Below are 13,549 nucleotides of genomic sequence, written 5' to 3'. Positions count from 1 at the left end.
CAACTGGAAATCCTTACTGGAACCAGTTGGGTAACTGGAAATCCTAACTGGAACCAGTTGGGCAACTGGAAATCCTAACTGGAACCAGTTGGGCAACTGGAAATCCTAACTGGAACCAGTTGGGTAACTGGAAATCCTAACTGGAACCAGTTGGGCAACTGGAAATCCTAACTGGAACCAGTTGGGCAACTGGAAATCCTAACTGGAACCAGTTGGGCAACTGGAAATCCTAACTGGAACCAGTTGGGCAACTGGAATTTCTAACTGGAACCAGTTGGGTAACTGGAAATCCTAACTGGAACCAGTTGGGCAACTGGAACTTCTCCTAATTAACTGGAACCAGTTGGGTAACTGGAAATGACTTCCAACTGGAAATGATTTCTAACTGGAACCAGTTGGGTAACTGGAAATCCTAAATGGAACCAATCGGGTAACTGGAGATGACTTCTAACTGGAAAGATGGGTAACTGGAAATGAATTCTAATTGGAACCAGTTTGGTAACTGTAAATAAAACTGGAACCAGTTTGGTAACTGGAAATCCTAACTGGATCCAGTTGGGTAACTGGAAATGATTTCCAATTGGAAATTTTCCAGTTACCCAACTGGATCCAATTGAAACCAGTTAATTTGCATATTTTCTGCCAGTGTGCACAAATCAATGTTTTTATGAGATTCATCATAATTTACAATATATCTGTTGATTTTTGTTAATTTGAAGTACCACACTTTTTTAAGATAAGTGTTTGGAATACTTAGCAGTGAAAACCATGTTCATAAATGTTATAGATTATAATTAGAATAGATTAAAAGATAATTAGTACACCACTAACTGTTACCAAATTGCATCAAATAAAAATACATATATTTGAAGATCTTCCATAAATATGTACATAATGAAAGTCTGTATTTTATCAATGCCCTTTACATTGGTATATACAGGCATAACACTGCTTCTGTGTTGACATGAGCAATAGTTAGTGCAAGTGTTAATTAATTTGTAACTAATTAAGTTCATTCCAACTGGAAGTTCCAATTGGATCCAGTTGGAAATCAATTGTTTCAACTGGTTCCAGTTGAAACCAGTTGCCTCCAATTGGTTTCAACTGGAACCAATTGAAACCAGTTACCTCCAATTGGATTCAACTGGTTTCAATAGGGAAATTGGAACAACTGGAACCAATTGGAAACCAATTGCCAACTGGTTCCAGTTGCCCAATTGGTTTTAACTGGAACCAATTGGCAACTGGTTTTCAATTGGAACCAGTTGTTCCAATTTCCCTATTGAAACCAGTTGGCCAACTGGTTTCAATTGGTTTTGCTCTAATTGGTTTTAACTGGATTTTGGTCCTGGATGGTAATTCTGATTTCTATTTTTTATTTTGAGGGGGGGGTCTAATCTGGGTGTCATTAATTTTTTTTTAAATCGTTTCTTGTAAAAATACAGACAAGTAGGCCCCTAATGTTTATTCGAGGGTTCTTTTTAAACATGTATTTTAAAATCCTTGGCTTTAAAAATTAAGAGAATATTTTATTTTTTTTAGTTCTATTAATCTATCAGTAGGCCCAGGGGCATTCATTATTATGAAAAATTGAAAATAGGTACATTATCCTGAAATAAGTCACCTTTCTTCTCTTGTGTGTGCTCGTTGTGTACAAAGTCAATGGGAGAGGAAAGAAGTCACCGCCGCTGACGAAATGCCCAGTGAATGGAGTGGTGAAACCAGGATAGTGCCCCTTATTTATTAATTATCAAAAATATAATTATTTTACTTCATTGATGTACAAAGACTCTGTTTATCTATTCACGTAGTGGTACAGAATTTTTACAATAATTAAAGATAAAAATAAATTGTTTTGTCATGGCTGTACGCAACAGGGGTGCGAGGGGGGGGGGGGTTATTACCACAAAATTCACGAAACATGTTCACAAAATCTTCAATGAAACAAAATGCAAAACTGCCCCAGTATCATCTCCCCTTAAGAGTTTCTTTGACAATTGCGTGTGTCCTGTATCCACCGGCTTCAGAAAAATATTACTTCTGCTTAGAGTCATGGTTTTTAATCTTAAGATTTTTGCAATTCAAGAACTGGGTGAACAGTTTATTGAGATTGTGTTGTGTAACTAATTACAGCTTTTTGCTCAAGATGGTGATCTTGTCTTCTTTTTTAAAATTTTTTATGTGGGTGTAGCCTCTAGATTGAGCCAACGTAGCTTATGATACTGATATTTTATGAGGATCAGTTTGGTAAGAGTGTGTTGACAGTTCTATGAAGTTGGATTAAAATACATTGGAAATATTTTTACGTGTGGCCCTTCACAGATGCAGACAATGAAATCTTGAGGATTTTTTTTTCATCAGCGAAATTTCAACCCTTGGCCTTGAGAGGGTATATCACGTACACCTTTATTTCTGACCATGAGCAAGATGATTTTAATTTCAATTTTTATCAAATAAATATAAATTATTAACCTTAATCAATTACCTTAGTTATATATTTACATGTACATTACCCAAATATCTATTTTTATCCCCTTCATCCTATTATTTCCCCCCGTTCTTCTCCATCCCCCCCTGCCCCACTATTGGAAAGTCATAGCGTGCGTTTGCCCCCTGCCTACTCCCTCGTAACGCCTCAGTTATTTCAATGTATAAGCCAAAAGATGATTTAATTAAGATCAGGTTAATTAATTGAATATTCAATGAATGAACAGAATAAAACTAACACATTTGTCATCAAATCATTATAGGGAAAGGTACGTAATAAATGAATGAATAAATTATTTGGTACAGATGAAGATAAAATTTATTCATTGTAATGAGACAAATTAAAGTGAATAAATAAATAGATTAGTAAGTAAAAAAATTTATGACAAAGACATTGGTTCACATGTTGCCCTAAGAGTTATGAGGTGAGTGCAGTCAATGTGGTACGGGAGTAGACATTGACTGTTTTGGCTGGATTGAGAGGGATGAATGGTGGATATCTGATTAAATGTACAATATTACATCTTAATAAACCTTAAATCTAATGAAATTATTGATTCATGCAACGCTCTAAATATATCTTTTAGCTATTTTAATTCCATAACCATGCATACAGACTCAGATTCATTCTTCAACTTGAGAGTTGAGCTCAGCCCCCGAGCTCAGCCCGCACAGCCCATTTACGCCCTTAAAACCATACACAGAAAATCACGTATGGGACGCCCAGAGCAGACGACGTGCTTCCATAGAGCCGCGTGTATTACGCCTTGCAACTGTGCGCAGCAAGGCCTTACAGGGTCACGCAAGAACACGAATTCCTTTTAAGAAAAAAGTGATGGATGGGATTTAAGATCTGATTTGTATCAGCTAATAATCTCTCATTTCGTTGATTTAATTTGTTAATCTGGAAAAACTATGGTTTTAAAAGAATAAACCATAACTTTCGGGGTAAATTTCGCTTACTTAAAAAAAGTCGCACGAAACCGGAAGTTTGGACGGCTGAGGTAAAATGCTTCTCAAGAGATAGTTTAGTGGAATTGAATGTTGTTACTTCTAACGGTGGTAAAATATGTCTGTAATGAAAATATTATATTGCTATACGATGTTGAAATCCATTTCGGGATTTTATATATGAATTAATCTTTGGGCAATCTCGGAAGTCTTGGTCGTAAAAATGAGCGTGAGTAATTTTTGATCTTCACTAGGATGCGCGCCCTCTTGTGCGCCATTGTAGATACATTACCCGAGCGCTTCTCCCATCTCGTGCACATACGTGGGTACACGCACGGCCGCGGCCGGCCGGTGTCATAATAATTGGATCGGGCAGCCAATCGAGTCCGGAAGAACTAATCTGCGGCTCTTTTATCCGCCGATTTGTTCCTAGTTTTGTTGTGTGATGCGATCGTCATAGCCGATTTGTTCCGACCAGGTGATTTGTTCCTATACGCCGTTCATGTAACTTTGACACTCCTTCAGCAAAAATGTGAAATTCCGTACAGTCAGTCGGCAAGCCCCTGAATAATGAGCAAGATTTATCCTCTCGTGGCTGAATTCATGTAACTGCAAAATCTCGTATTGTGAGACTTTCTTTCTCAAAGAATTTAACCACTTTCTCCTTGAGTAAAATTGATTATTTTTGTACCATCACGGGGGAAGAGTAAATGTTACTCTTTTATATTGGTCATTTTTTTAAATAAAATATTTTGATAAATAAGTTATTTTTTTACCTGAAAAGATGCATCAAACAGAATTTTCTTCCTCTCAAGTTTTTCACTGGCAAATTCTGCAACATAAATATTTTGTGTTTCAGGCACAAACATGATTTATATCATCAGAAAGCTCAAACTCTATACTTTCTTACAATGTCACTTTTGATATGTGGCATCTTTTAGATGGGTCAGCAGCCAGCTTTTTCCATAAAGATGCAAGACGAGATTTCTAAAATTTCTGAGTAACATAAAATTCAGAGTTCTGATTGGCTGAATATTGTTTTCACAACAACAGGCGCGGGTAATTTGAAGAGATTACCACATAGTGAGTGTGACCTTGCAGAGGCCCAGTGTGGGGAACATTGGAATTTGCGTGGGTGCATGTGTGTTTTCTATGACCAATCAATGCGCACGGCAGTATTCTTGCATATCGAAAACTTGCATACAGTGTACCGGACATATAAAAACATAGCAGACGACGTTTGCAGACCTCGCGATCATCGTATGACTAGTGGTGCAGAATGTTCCATTGCGGCTTTATGGGGGAAATAGCATTACAGAGGGATAAAAGGTCTTCACAAATAATGTTTCAGCGTTGATCCGCAATATCTTATGTCGATTTCATAAATTATCCTTACATTTAACATCATTTAAAGTGAAATGAATAAGCAAACCTAAATTTCAGACTTACCAATGCAGTGATGAGCTAGCTAGATGCACCCCTCGTATACATAATGGACCCGTCACAACATTCAGAGACATATCCAATTCAGAGAATAAAATTGATTTTTGTTGGCAAAAATAATGGTATCTGATATATTTATATCCATAGTTCGGACTGACAAGGTATATATATTTATATATTCCTAATAAAATGTTCAGCACTGCAATGGAAAGAGCTAGAAAACCGCTGTGACTCGAACAACACACCGACGTACACAAAAGCTCTGTCCAGCCCTATGTGTTGAATGCACGTCGAGTGTAGGTTTGCTCTTCGGACATCAGTATCACAAAGAAAATCTCCTCTGATTTGATGATAAAAGTGCACTATTTCCTTATTAACCAATCTCCATGGTTCTTTCATGAGTATTTGCCTTATAATGTGCCCTTTATTATAATCTGGGCGGAAATTCTTGATACCATCACCCAACGATGTGACGACGGATGTAATCCACCCGGGTACTATAAAAATGTCCCCCTAACCCATTATCCCAATACATATTCCTGACTATGGATGGTTTTTAGTGATTTTAATGTAATAAAGTGCCATATTTCCCACCAATTGAATGTAAAAAAAAAAATATTGTCATCTGATAGAAGAAGTTATTAACATTCATTTCAGGGGGCCGGGGGGGGGGGCGGAAATTCTATCTGAATCAACGCTTGTCCTTGATACACATTTGTTTGTGAAAAAGGGTATGATGCAAGGGAATTCTGCGTGTTATAAAATTAAGGGTGCGCGCGTGCAGCGAGGACCTTCTGTCCGCTAGTTTTCCATATGAGTTTTGAGCTGCTAAATTTTTTTTTTTTTTTTTGCAGGAGTTTCTGCATTTTATTCAGAAATCAATGATAGATTAACATGTTCACATAATTGAATGAATACAAATTAAATGCGACAATTTAAAAGATACAATGTAAATAATACAAACAAGACTGGTAATTAAATCATACCTAAGCATGTGATATAGTTCGGTAAAATACAGGGGCCAGCTATTATAAGCACAGAGGTGCTTGAAGCAATAGCAGCCAGGAGAGGGGGCTACATGAAAACCATCATAAATTATATTTGATAAACTGATCGTCACGAAATATAAGATTTATATATATATATATATATAATATATATATACATATTGGTATATAAAAAAAAAATGGTAAAAAGAAGTGCAAGTGTGTGCATGTGGGTGAGTGCAGGTGAATTAAATTAGGTATACTTAGAAATAAGAAATTTTTTCAACGAAGCTTTAAACGAATAGAGAGATGTACATTGTTTTATATCATGTGGCAATGCATTCCAAATGTCTGGGCCACGGTGGCGTATCGTCTTATGAGCGAGTAATATTCTTGGGTTGGTTAAGTGGAGATCTGTTGAATGCCGTGTTGGATAATTGTGAATGTCTTTGTTGTAAACAAAAAATTGCGAAATGGAATCGGGATTGTATTGGATGAAAATTTAAACATAAATATGGCCGTTTGATAAATGTTAATATCTTCAATTTTTAATGTTTTTAAGTTGTGAAATATTGGATCAGTATGTGCAATGAAATGTGAATGAGTACATATGCGGAGTGCTTTCTTTTGGAGACGGAAAATCCTTTCTATTTTTACCTTACTACCATACCCCCATACTAAGTTGCAGTAAGATAAGTGAGATAAAACGAACGAATTATAAAGCATAAATAATGATTTTTGGGAGAGATAATATTTTAATCTAAACAGAATTCCTATTCCTCTGGATGCCATCATGCAAATATTGTGAATGTGACTGTTCCAGGTTAAATTTGAGTCAATCCATACACCTAAAAATTTGGTTTCTTGTTTTTCAATGATAGGGATGTCATCTATGTATATATTAAGGAACATATGTTTAGTTTGAATGTGTTTAAAATACATAAAATTTGTTTTGCTTATATTTAGGGAGAGTTTATTAGCTTTAAACCATTTTGATAATTTCTTTGATTCTAAATTAAGTGTCGGGACGAGTATACTTAAGTCTTTGTGGGAATAGAAGACATTTGTATCGTCTGCAAATAAAACATATTTTAATTCTCGAGATGCATTTACCATATCATTCATATAAATCAAAAATAGCAAGGGACCTAAAATCGATCCTTGTGGTACTCCACATTTCATAGTACAAATATTGGATGTGTTTGATTTGAAAGAAACATAATGGCGTCGATTACTTAAGTAATCTTTGAACCAAGTGAAAACAACCCCCCTGATTCCATATCTCTTTAATTTAGAAAGTAAAATGCGGTGATCCATAGTATCAAATGCTTTTGATAAGTCCATAAAAACCCCAACATTGTGTTCTTTTTTAGAGAGAGAATCAGATATTTTGTCGAATAATTGTAAAATTGCATAATTGGTTGAGTGATTCTCTCTGAAACCATATTGATTTGGAAATAATATATTGTTATTGTTCAAAAAGGAATACAATCGTTTGTAAACTACTTTTTCAAGAATTTTAGAGATACTCGGTAATAAAGATATTGGTCGGTAGTTGGAAGTGAGACATGGGTCATCTTTCTTATATATTGGTATTATTTTTGCAATCTTAAGTGAATCGGGAACAATGCCATGATACAGAGAGAGGTTAAAAATATGCATGAGCGGTGAAGCTATAAAGTGAATTATTTGTTTTAATAAACAGACACTTATTCCATCATGCCCTAAAGATTTAGTTGGTTTCAAAGACCTAACAATTTCTAAGATCTCATGAGTGTTAGTCGGATTAAAAAATAAAGAATGTTCCGGAAAGTCGTTTAAGTATTCAGAAAAATCATTATCATTAGATACTATTTTTGAAGCTAAATTTGGACCGATATTATTGAAGAAGTTATTAAAGGCATTAGCAACATCATTTGGGTTTCGCAAGTGTTGACCATTTTCTACGAAATTGATGTTATCATAGTTTTCTTTTTTCTTACCTAAAATCTCATTTACAGAATTCCATAATGAATTTTTATTATCTTTGTTATTTTCAATTTCATCAGAAAAGTAAGATTTGCGAGCTCGGCGAATAACTGAAGTTAATTTGTTGCGGAATTTTTTGTATTTATTTATGTTTTGAATTGTAAGCGATTTAATGGATATTTTATAAAGTCTATTCCGAGTGAATATGGATTTAATTATACCTTGTGTGACCCACGGTTGTTTGTTCTTCTTTTTACTCGATTTAACTCTTAGTAATGGCACGTTTTTATCATAATAATAAAGAAGTTTGTTTAAGAATATTACATAAGAGTCATTTGCATTTTGTTCTAGGTAAATATCATGCCAATCTTCTTCAGCCAAATCTACCTTAAGGGATTCTATATTACGTTGGGTTTCATTCCGTCTGGTTATGTTTTCTTTGTCCCTAGGTTGGTGAGGGCGTTTGTCATTTGGATACATTGCAAAAATAGGCAGATGGTCTGAAATATCATAGTATATTATTCCATTATCACTTTTATCAAGTGCATTAGAAAAAATATTATCAAGTATTGTATTTGATATGTTAGAAATTCTAGTTGGTTTATTAACGAGATGTTGTAATCCAAATGATGATAATAAATTAGTAAAATGTTGACCTATTGTAGTATAGGGAAATGACAAATCAATGTTAAAGTCGCCCATGATATAGATTTTTTTGTTTTCTCGAGAAACTGATTCAAGACTAGATTCCAATTCATTTAAAAATATGTCAGCATTATTGGTTGGGGGTCTATAGATTACACCGATTATTTTATTCTTATTTTTAGCGTTAGAAATTTCAATGAATAAGGATTCCACATTTTGAAGTTCAATATCATGTCTTACTTTGTAATTAAGATCTTTATGTACATAGAGAGCGACACCTCCTCCCTTACCAACTTTTCTATCTATATGGAGGAAATTGTAATTATCAATGTTGTAAATTGGAGGAGACATTGGATGCAACCATGTCTCCGTGAGACCAATAATAGAAAATGGAAATGTGTTTAATGTGGATAAAAATTCGCAGAAAGTATCAAAATTTTTTTGTAAGCTTCTTATATTTAAATGCATTAAACTAAAGTAGTCGGGAATATCACTTTGAGCTAATTTATGAAAAGCCTTATTAAATTCACTGGCTGTATAATATTTGCACTGGGGTGAAAAGGTTTCCCCGTTTAGTACGTCTGCTCTATTGAAAGAGAATAGATAAGATTCTGTTTGCAATCGTTGAAGTATCCGAGGTGCGTGGTGCATGTGAGTGCAAATAAGGGTGTATGCCAGAAGCATTGAAGAAAGTGTTATACATGTTCACTTATGTGTGACGATCTGACAGACTCGGGCTGGTGCTTACATCATTGTCATTAAAACAAGTTATAAGGTGGATCTTTGAAGATATTGATATATCTTTATATGAATGTACTTGGCCTATGAAAAGCTGGCTGCTGACCAATACATCTTCTTATAAAAATTATATCATATTAAAGCTTAGATCTTCAGCTTTATCATGATCTAAACATTATTAAGAAATTAAGTGTGAAAACAGCAACTTATTTTGTTGCATGAAAACAAATATTTTGTTTCATGTTTTATATCAAAAGTTTTCCCTATATTACAACATTCTTTTAAAAATCCAAACACATGACCTAAAAGAATGATTCTTCTTTACAAGGATACCAAAAACATGAAATTTGGTCAATATTTAGAGCAGCTAGCAATGGCCGAATAAAAAGACTGTTTTGGTTCGCACCAAGCTCATTAACAATGCAAAAACCCTCTAGTCATGAATATCACTTGGATAAAAGAAGCCACTTTTTCAGGGCTTGCCGACTGACTGCGTAGTCCTTTTCAACCAATTGGCCATTCCAAATCAACCACACCCACAGAACAGTAGACCTACAGTTGCCGATTCGAGAATCTTATTTTAATTGGGACACAGAGTATATGTTTTCAAAATATATAATTTACAGGTACGCATTATTTTAGCACACTTCCAATTTATTGATTAGGCCTACAGTTGTGTGGGGCCACTAAGCTATATTCACGATCAAGTGCGGCCTTTGTACGCCTGTGCTATTCGGGGTGTAACTTTTTATATATATATTTATGTATTTATTGGTATAAAATCAATCTCAAATCAATCAAAATATTTACAAGTGATCCATAATTGAAAACAATCATATACATGTACATATAATTATACAAAAAAGGGTGTGAACTTAGATAGGTCTTCATACTCAAGTAAGAAACCGGGGCAAGAAATAGGATGGAATGGCGACTGCAGGGTGTGCTGGGCTCGGTGTAAAAATGGCAGAGGTAAAAATAGCAGAGGTAAATATGGCAGAGGTAAATATGGCAGGGGTAAAAATGGCAGAGGTAAAAATGGCAAAGGTAAAAATGGCAGAGGTAAAAATGGCAGAGGTAAATATGGCAAAGGTAAAAATGGCCGGTCTTAAACCCCCATGCAATTGTCAAAAAGCCCCCGCATATACATATAGATTAAATTGGAAAGGTTGTGAGAAGACAACAAAAAATGGAATAATGGAAAGGGTAACATTAATTTTTAAAATCATGGATAGATCGTCTGCACCAAATTCCCAACCCTTGGGTAAGTGTATGTTGTTTTGTCCAGGACTTAACTTACTTTGGCCTTCCCGTGTCAATTGCTCTTCTAATATTAAAATATGAAACACTTTGGATCCCAAGCAGAAGCGGAACTAAAGGGGGGTTGCACCCCCCCAAAAAAAAAAAATCCGGGGACCATTTTTTTAAATCTTATCTTTTTTTTAAACTTAATTTTACAAATTTTCATGGGGGTAATTTGGCAACGACCTCTATACCAAAAATAGTGGTGTTTTAGATGCAAGAAAACGCCATTTTCACACACAGATTTTCAAAAATTACTATGGGAGGGGGACACACCCTCCTCGCTCGCTCGATCCGCTCGCTTGGACTCGGTCGCTACGCTCCCTCGCATACCACCCTAACTCCCCCCTTTTATAAAAAGCTGGATCCGCCCCTGCCAAGTATTGTACTTTATTCATTAAAGGGGAAGTTTACCCTTGCGCATGCAGGGCGTCAAATTATTTTTTCTTCCTCAGGAGCAAGTTTTAAAGCTCAAAGCTTCCTCAATCAGCAGGTAAAAAACAACCAATTGTGGTCGATTTTTCATAATCAACATTATTCTGAAATGTCTACATTTTTGCGCATTGTGAAGAAAGATACAACATGAGTTACATATTCACATAGTTGTACTGTTACAAAGTCACCCCAATAATACTTGATAACTTATGTGTAGACTTTCAGTACTCACTTTGGCTTTGTACTGTTACAGGTAGTGCATGAGCATCTAAATGGATGAAAGATCCATTCCCAATCAGAAACTATAAGTTTAATGATGGAGTTGGGTCGTTTAGACCTAGAGGTACAATACACCTTTCCAGCCTGGACGTTAGGACTTCTTACTGATACAAACTTACAGTATTTATTCAAACACAAATTACCTTACATGATACATTTGCACATGTCATATAAACTAGCTTATGCTTATTATTACATGATACATAATATCGGATATATATATATATATCAGAATCTTAAGTATCAATTAATAGATAAATAACATTGTTTTGCGCCTATACTCAATTTCCTCACTCAGACCTGTCCTCACCTCACTGGCACTGTGCAAGTGCAAGGTAAAATATGTATAAAAAATCCAGAATAAGTGTGCTCAGTATTACTGAATTACTCTGCTACGTTTTGCAAGCTAGTCTAGACGTAACTAAATGAATGAAAATATGGCACTTTTTTCTAAGTCTCACTGGCACTGTGCAAGTGCAAGGTAAAATATGTATAAAAAATCCAGAATAAGTGTGCTCAGTATTACTGAATTACTCTATACGTTTTGCAAGCTAGTCTAGATGTAACTAAATGAATGAAAATATGGCACTTTTTTCTAAGTTTTCTCTTTTCTTCTTTTTCCTCCTCCTCCTCTTCCCCTTTCTTGCCTTCCTCTTTTCTTTCTTTTCCTCTTCCTCTCCTTCTTTTTCCTCTTCTTTTTTTCTTCTCCTTTTTCCCATTTTTATTTTTTCTCATAATTATGAAGGCACAATTTCCTCAATTTCTTCTGTTGCTTCCTGGGAGCGGTGCTCCCCACTCCCGCACAATTTGACATCCTGCCCTTGCGTAAAGTTTATTGTAAAAATAGCAGGAAAAAATAATAAAATCATTATGGTGACGGTTTTAGCAAATCCATCCAAGATTTTAAAGAAATTATTAAAATTTATATGTAAATGGTGACGTCATTTGCGAGCAGCTTTCCCGTATGGGAAAGCTCTACCGGGTGTGATTAAAAAAAAACCCAATGAAATGTCATTATTTTGCTTTAAAAAAAGGAAGACGGGTTTTTTTTATTGTCCTTTGGTGTATTAACAGACAAATAATATATATCACAGATCAAAAATTTTAACTTCTAATAAATTTCTTAAAACCTTCACCAATAGCGAACTTCCCCTTTAAAAGAGGTCGATAGAATGGTACCTTCACTCCTAAAATGTCAGGCAACGTTATGTCCACAACAATTGGTTAAAAAATCATTCCACCAATAGGCCTATACTGTGTAGAGTCACACAAAGCACACATTATTGGTTTAAAACTACACAGAATCGAATAAAGTTTTAACCAACAGTGACTACATATTTCCAAATTCATGCGGTTTAAACTTGTTTAAAACCCTGACATTCACTTGGACTAGCTGCGATGAGCTATTACTTAAAACACTGAACACTATAATTGCTACAATTGCATTATTTACATTAAACTATGAGTCATATATATTCGATGATCCATTATGATGTGGAAGTAAAGAAAATTACTTTTATTACAGAATATTTATTATTTTTCTGTTATGCAAGTGGTTCTAAGTAATCTCAAACTTGAATATTTTAGTGGGTTAATGGCAGCGCATATTGTTTACATTAAAAAAATCGTTGAGTTTGCATGCCTTTTGAAGCGCTGTTCTACTTACGAACAGGCCAAGATAAATCCTTTCCTTACTTACTAATTGAAATAATTTTGGCAAAAAAAATGAGTTTAATCATATCAACAATAAATTAGAAACCTAATATAATGATGAAAAACAAGACAAATAATACGTAATTAGTTCATATAAAGCTCACTTTCATCGACAAGAGTCCGTTCAAGGTCAAAATGCTCTCTCTCTCTCTTCCTTGTTGTTGTTGTAGTAGCATGTCATCTTTACCTCTATCATTTTTGCTTTTGCCATCTTTACCTCTGTAATGTTTAACTCCGCCATTTTACCCCTTCCATTGTTCTGCCATTTTTGCCTTTGCCATTTTTACCTTTGCCATTTTTACCTCTGCCATTTTACATGGCACCGATGTGCTGAGGGTGGGGGGGGGGGGTAAAGCCGGGTATATAAAGGCACTATTAAAATGGAACACCCTATTCATTTTTTTGTAAATCATGAAAAAGGATGGGTAATACAATGCAAGCGCAAAGCGCGAGCAGAAAATTTTTGATGTTCTGATCTGAAACTGGATAATTTTAGCACGTTTTGAATAAAGATCAAGCTGCATATTTCGATAAACATGTGAGCACGTGTTTCAGAGTTAGACAGATTCTGGGCATTCTGAATACATTTTATTTCTTATCAT

This window comes from Lytechinus variegatus, chromosome 3 (assembly GCF_018143015.1).
Source record: "Lytechinus variegatus isolate NC3 chromosome 3, Lvar_3.0, whole genome shotgun sequence".
In the NCBI taxonomy this organism is placed as follows: Eukaryota; Metazoa; Echinodermata; class Echinoidea; order Temnopleuroida; family Toxopneustidae; genus Lytechinus; species Lytechinus variegatus.
Note: the sequence above shows the minus strand (reverse complement) of the source record.